This window comes from Octopus bimaculoides, chromosome 25 (genome assembly GCF_046866305.1).
Source record: "Octopus bimaculoides isolate indiv1 chromosome 25, ASM4686630v1, whole genome shotgun sequence".
Taxonomy (NCBI): Eukaryota; Metazoa; Mollusca; class Cephalopoda; order Octopoda; family Octopodidae; genus Octopus; species Octopus bimaculoides.
Window position 1 is genome coordinate 31,214,609 of NC_142952.1, and position 7,500 is coordinate 31,222,108.

General features: G+C 33.4%; 1 long non-coding RNA gene across 1 annotated transcript in view; it reads right to left on the minus strand.

The window, feature by feature from the left end:
* Positions 1–7,500, minus strand: part of LOC149131150 (uncharacterized) — a 559,538-nt gene that overhangs the window by 460,925 nt on the left and 91,113 nt on the right. The window contains exon 3 of the long non-coding RNA XR_016238315.1: positions 5,783–5,821. This is a non-coding gene — a long non-coding RNA (uncharacterized LOC149131150). The remainder of the gene's footprint in view (positions 1–5,782; positions 5,822–7,500) is intronic.

Sequence of the window (7,500 nt, forward strand, 5' to 3'; positions counted from 1 at the left end):
CGACCCGCACTCAGATGGAATGCCATCACATGTGCCAGTTAACCCATAGCTGGGACCCTGACAGTTGCTAATATTCTGGGTCAGAGTAGACTTAGGAATAGTAGTGGTTAAAAGATAGTTCCCCACTCCTCAACATCATGGAACTCCAGAACGAGGGCCTCTATTGTTTCTATCTATTGTTTTTATCTTTGAATTAAGTTTATATTCTGAAATAACTTTGTATTTATTTAATGTTTCAGTTGGAGCCACTAACTAACCATAGCTGTTCCCACATCTGGAAATATGAATACTTTTGAAGAGGAAAATTTATAGACGGGAAAGAAACTTGTAAGGTAGGAACACCTTGAGCTAGAAAGATTTTGGATGAGTAATTGACTGGTAGAAAATTTAAGGAAAATTACTGAAATTGACTGGTGCAAAGAATGTGCTTTTGATTTGTTTCGTTTTTGGTATTTTCCGTTTTTTGTTACTTTAACGTTATTTACATTTATTGGAAAAAATGTAAACCTTGCGGATAAGGAGAGTGAAATTATACAATAAACTAAGCTTTCATTGGTTCAATCCCAGACTGAGTACATATCAAAATCATAATAGAGCAACCGAATACCGACAACGACAAAGCTGATCGAAAAGTTGCGTTTTCTGTTTTGTTTTTTTTTTAATTGGGAAAGACATGATAAGTGGTTATGAAATAATAAAAAAAGTTACTACATGTTTAGAAAAGAAAACAGTTGAGATCAACGGCTCCTACAGAAATATGAAGCTTAATTTTTTTCCCAACACCGGTTCTATAAAATTAAGCATATCTGAAAAAATTTGAGTTGTATCTATACATGTATCTACATGTATGTATGTATGTATGTATGTATGTATGTTTATATGTATATATATGTATATGTGTATATTGTTTATATATATATATATATATATATATATATATATATATATATATATATATATATATATATATATATATATATATAAGCAATGTTAATTCTCTAAATGAAGTATTAACAGTAACTGCACGATAAAGTGTAGAATGTTGCCACTTAAGTGTGGCTGACCCCTAGGGGTGGGTGTTACTGTTGCTTTTAGCCCCAGGAGGACATCTCCTCCAGCTGGCTTATCGCCACACGACTGTGTCCTGTTTGCCAAGGGAAGTTATCCCTCTCACCGACACAGTCGTGTGTCGATAAGCCAGCTGGAGGAGATGTCCTCCTGGGGCTAAAAGCAACAGTAACACCCACCCCTAGGGGTCAGCCACACTTAAGTGGCAATATACTACACTTTATATATATATATATATATATATATATATATATATATATATATATATATATATATATATATATATATATATATATATATTTATATATATATAGGTTATGAGCGAAAGTGGTGTCAATTAGACCCAGAGGTTTCAGGTAATGCTGAGTAAATGCTATGGATAGACCACAGTTAAGCTCCAGGTTCGGTGATTATGTGAATAAGGGGTCCAACGTAGGTCATACATCAGCGTGTGAATATAAGGATTTACTTTTCGTAATGAGGTAAAAGACCAAGGCTGTGTATAATATAGAACATTTATAAATAGAAGGTCTTACAGTTGTTTCCAGGATATTTATTATATCCCTTCATCGGAGACGGTGTGAGAGGATGGTTAAGCAATAGTTGGGTTAGTTAAGATAGGAAATAGAGAGTGAATGTAGGGATATTGTATTTGTAAATCCATTGTTTAGGCAGAATGGTAAACATATAAGATTCCAATACCTTGAGGGTAAAATCCAATTGTTTTTAAGATTGGTCGTTGCCTTTCTAAATCCATTATTAGGATTCCAATATCCTATGAGTAAAATCCAACAGTCTTTGAAATTGGTCATTCCAAATAAAGAGTTTATACAGTGTTATTGAATCAAGGGTTCTGTTTAAACAGAACCGTTGATTCAATATATATATGTTTGTGTATGTGTGTGCGTCTGTTTATGTTGCCGAAGGTGCCACACAGTGAGACTGAACCCGGGACCATGTGGCTGGGAAGCAAACTCCTTAACCACACAACCACACCTCTGTCCAAATAGGAATCATTTTTAAAAACCCTAAATTCACTATGATTCATTGGTTTGCGTAAATACATTCCAATGAGTTAAAGATTCTTTGTGGCTTTTTTTTTAAGTTTCAAAATTCACCGTGATTGAAATAAATTGAGACTAAATTGAGTTCTTTAATTATTAATTGGCATCCACCACTAACGGAAAAATGGTTTTTCTATTACGTGCCAAGCATTGGGTGGTATTGTGTGTATATATGTATATACATACATGCATGCACACATATATACATACATGCGTATATATATGTATATATATATATATATATATATATATATATATATATATATATATACATACATATGTATATATAATTTTTTATATTATATATACGTATATATATATATATATATATATATATATATATATATATATATATACATATATCATATATTATATATATATTTTATATCATATATCACACACACACATATATACGTATTATGTATGTATACTTGTGGCTACCAGCATGTATATAAATACATAATATATGCATATAGATAGATAGATATATCTATGGTTTATATATATATATATATATATATATATATATATATATATATATATATATATATATATATATATATAGAGAGAGAGAGAGAGAGAGAGAGAGAGAGAGAGAGACAGACTGACAGACAGACAGACAGACAGACAGAAACAGAGATTGATATATAGGTTAAAATATATATATATAAATACACAAACACATGCACATATATTACAACACATTGAAGCAGTAAGTTATGCAATTTAAATTTAGTGATATTTCTTTGGCCCACCGCCCGTAAATAAATTAATTCACTATTCACCCCACCGTCGCCCCTACCCTTCCCCCTCCTACCCTCACCCTCTAACTGCAAAAACCTTACCATCCTTGCCCTGCATGGTTGAGCTCTCTGCTAGAAACAATAGTCACATTTCTTTCAAAGTCCACCCAACAGTTTTTTAATCGGAACGTGACCCCGCGGTTAATATATTCTTGCAGATATTGTCTGAAATTCAGATGCAATGATCACGGTGGGAAAGCTTTGTTTATAAGTGTCATTAGACCTGAACAGCGACTACATTACGACAATATTTTAAAGAGAATCAAGCTTGGGTCAGTGTGTAAGCGGCTGTGTATCCCTCAGAGATGTTATATCTATAACGTAATCCTTACCTACTTGCACTCGTTGTGGCATTCACCCGGGATGGGTTGAGCCCGCTCCGACCAACGAGCTCAGCATGTTCCTCACAAATACTGACCACATCTGACGGGCGGCCCTAACGTTACAAACAGGCAAAGTAATGCTCTTACTTACGGCCCAAATATCCAGCTTGCTAGGTTGATATCTATGCACACACATACACACACGTAAGTATATATACTTGCATATATATATATATATATATATATATGATTTTTGTTATTATTATTAATATCATTATTACTAAAAATAGTTTAATTCGGTTCCATTTAATTAATTATACATTCCTACGGTGTTGAGTGCCTCCTTCTTTCGTTTCCCCCCACACACACATAATATGCGTTTTACTCCATTCTTTAAATTTATATATACTCAAATACCCAAAATATCAAGGAGTTTCCACCTCATAAACAGGAGTTACACCACAGTTATTTTATGATCTTTGCTACCCTGGTATCTATTAACCAATTTATTTTATCCGAGTTATTTATTACTAGGAGAAAATAAATACATATAATAAAATATATATATATATATATATATATATATATATAGAGAGAGAGAGAGAGAGAGAGAGAGAGAGAGAAAGAGAGAGATAGAGAGAGACAGAGAGAGACAGACAGACAGACAGATAGACAGACAGACAGATAGACAGATAACCTTTATACATAGACTTCATACGTGTTCCAGACTCCTTATGAATCATTGTACATCCGCTTTATCACCCTCTTCATTCGGACTTCGCAAGTTCATTTATGGACTTACATTTTTTTATATATTCATATATATGAATTTTTATGTGTGCATAGATTTTAATATGTGTATGAATTTTAATATATTTATAAATTTTCGTGTATATATATGTATTTATAAATTCTTAGAAATTTTTTATATATCATATAGATGAATGCATCTATGTATGTACCTTGTATACCATGGAGAACTTCGTTAATATGGATTGAAAGAAATATATACATCGGCCTTTGAATTTGTTTTCTCCTCTCCTTAATTTTATATATATATATATATACACACACACACACAGAACTATAAATACATATAGATATATAGATTGTACATTATATGTTATACAACAACAGTTTACCGAATTTATAATTTCGAAATCCAGCTAGATATATGAGCGCGTATATTATTTATCTTGTGTCATCTATATTGCTTGTAACTATGTGATATTTATGTCTTCTTTGTCAAATGCGTTATATGTGTATGCGATATATTTCATCTTCGATACATTAGACGTTACAGGAGCATGAATTTATAAAACAATTTCATACACCGTCATCACAGAATATCATTGTATATAATGGTGATATTAAAAACGATATATATTAATATCAGATATGCAGATAATATCTAGTTAATATCCAACAAAGCACAGCGGATATCGGAGATACAACAGATATCAGTAAATATTTAATATCGTAGATAAGTGATATAGATATCTTTTATCTTTTATCTTCAATGCGACATTGAAAACCTGCAACTACGGCGAAATACGTAACTGCTGCTCTGTGATCACTTCCGGGGCGATTACGTTTCACCTAAACTCTGTAGTAATTTTTATCTTTTTGCGGCCATACTGGGGTACCGCTTTGAAGGGTTTAGTCGAACTAATCGACCTCAGTACTGATTTTTCTAAAAGTTTGAAATTTATTCTATCAACACTTTTTGTCGAACCGCTAAGTTACGGAGTCGTAAGCAGACTGACTCTGTTTGTCCAATGGAGACAAACGATTATAAATATACAAACAAGTCGGCACTACTGCAACGTAAGAAAGTGTTCGAAAGTAATTATTAATACAGCTCTTACTCTTAATTACTGTGGATTTATTCTTTGATGCTTTTACATCAATTGTCTATATGGATTTGCATCAACTATTGCAAGAAGACTGTTTGGTCAGATGCCTTCTCCAGAAGATATTCAGAACGGCTCGTATACTGTATCTATGTAAGCGCCATGATTCCAGGTATTTGGTACAAACAATGAATGATACATAGGCACGGAAGAAGGTTCTTTGAAAATCAGAAGGCAGCGATGACTTCCTAGTAACAATGAAGCAATTAAAAACAGGCCATGCTTTCGCTTGACAAATTTGGAGCCAGAGAGAAGAGTTAGGCTGAAAGCCAGGAGGAGATGAGGAACAGTGACTTGGCCACCTCTGGAACTTTGTATTGCATTTTTTAATTTTGTTTGACGAGATGGCCTTGGATTAAATGTAATAAGGTGTAATATTTCACAAACATTATTTATATTTATGATGGGTTTGAACCATGTAGTGTTGAAACGATCGTAATGGAGAAAATACAATACCATCGTCTCGATTCATGATTATACGATATTTAACATATAGATATAACATAAATAAAAATATACATATAACAGATGAGTTACAAAAAATATATATCATTGATATATCATAAAACATACATAATAGTGATATAACTTAGAAATAGCATAGACCTTACCTTCTCCTTTGCCGAGCTCATCAAAAACGGATTGTGTTTCTGCAAGACGAATATACACAATATTATATAGCATACTATGTAGATATAATATATATAATAATTTATCAGAAATATATTATAAGAAATATACATGGTAATTAACCCTAACCCTTATATTTTTTCTTTTGTTTCACTCTCTGGACTCCGACCATGCTGGAGCACTGCCTTGAAGGATAGGTTTAGTCGAAATCAACCCCAGTACTTTTAAAAGCCTGGTACTTTTGCAATCAGTCTCTTTTGTCGAACCGTTTCAAGAGGTGGGGAGTGGGATCTCCGAAAATTTGATTCGCTCAGAATTCATGCCTACAAGCAATTTCGAAGCTGGTTCAAGTTGGGTGCGCAGTACATTTGCGGCCCGGGATGGTGAAAATTGAAGTCGAGTTTAAACTGATTTGAGATCATAACAACGTTTGTTTCTAAATTTGAACGATACCACTAATTTTGAACTCAGCAAGTAAATTATCAAATACAACGATGCATCATGTTGGTGCTCTACCGATTCTACCAGACAACATCTTCCACTGATGAATATACATAAAAGGTATGCAACATACACATATACACACACTCACATATATTCGTACATATATATCTTCATATATATATATAAACACACACACACACATATATATATTTATATATATGTTGTATACCTGATATTTATGTACATATATATACATAAATATATATATATTTGTAAATATGCATACACACACACACACACACACACACACACACATATATATATATATATATATATATATATACATACATACATATACATATATATATATACATATATTTATATGTGGTAGATAGATAGACAGACAGACAGACAGACAGACAGACAGACAGATAGATAGATAGATAGATAGATAGATAGATAGATAGATAGATAGATAGATAGATAGATAGACGCATGCATATACACATCTATGTAATCAAATCCGTGTAATGAAAGCAAAAGAAAAAAGCGAAAGTCCACGGGAATCCAATATGGATGATTGGTTGATCGACCGGATATGAAGCCGAGTGATAACCTCGTACTTCCGCTTGTATGTAATTTACTTATTTAATTAGTTATTTCTTAATGTCGCCTTTAAAAGACTGATAAATTTAATTAACGAAATAGCTGTTGTTGTTGTTGATTCTGTTGTTGTATGTTGTCATTATTGTTGATGCTAAGGAGATTTTTAACCATAGTTGTGTCTTTCTGTTGTTTTTGTTGTTGTTGCCATCGTTCTAAGCTACCATTCCACTACCACCAAAACCGCTACCGCCATCGATACTGCAGCCAATACCACTATCACCACAAACACCATCTCTAACACTACAAATATCAGCGCTGCTATCATCATCACTACCACTCTAAAACTACCACCAACACTACCATCACCGACATCATGACCATTATCACTACTACCAACACCACCATTACTACCAACACTCTCACTACCACCAATACCATCACTCCTACCACCACCAACACCACCACAACCACCACTACATCACTACCAGCAGCAACACCGCCATTACCAACACCACCACTACTACCACCAACACCACTACCAACAAAGACACCATTACCAACACCACCACCACCACTACCATCAACAACACTACCGCTACCACCAACACCACCACTACTACGACAACCACAACAACCATAACAATGGCAG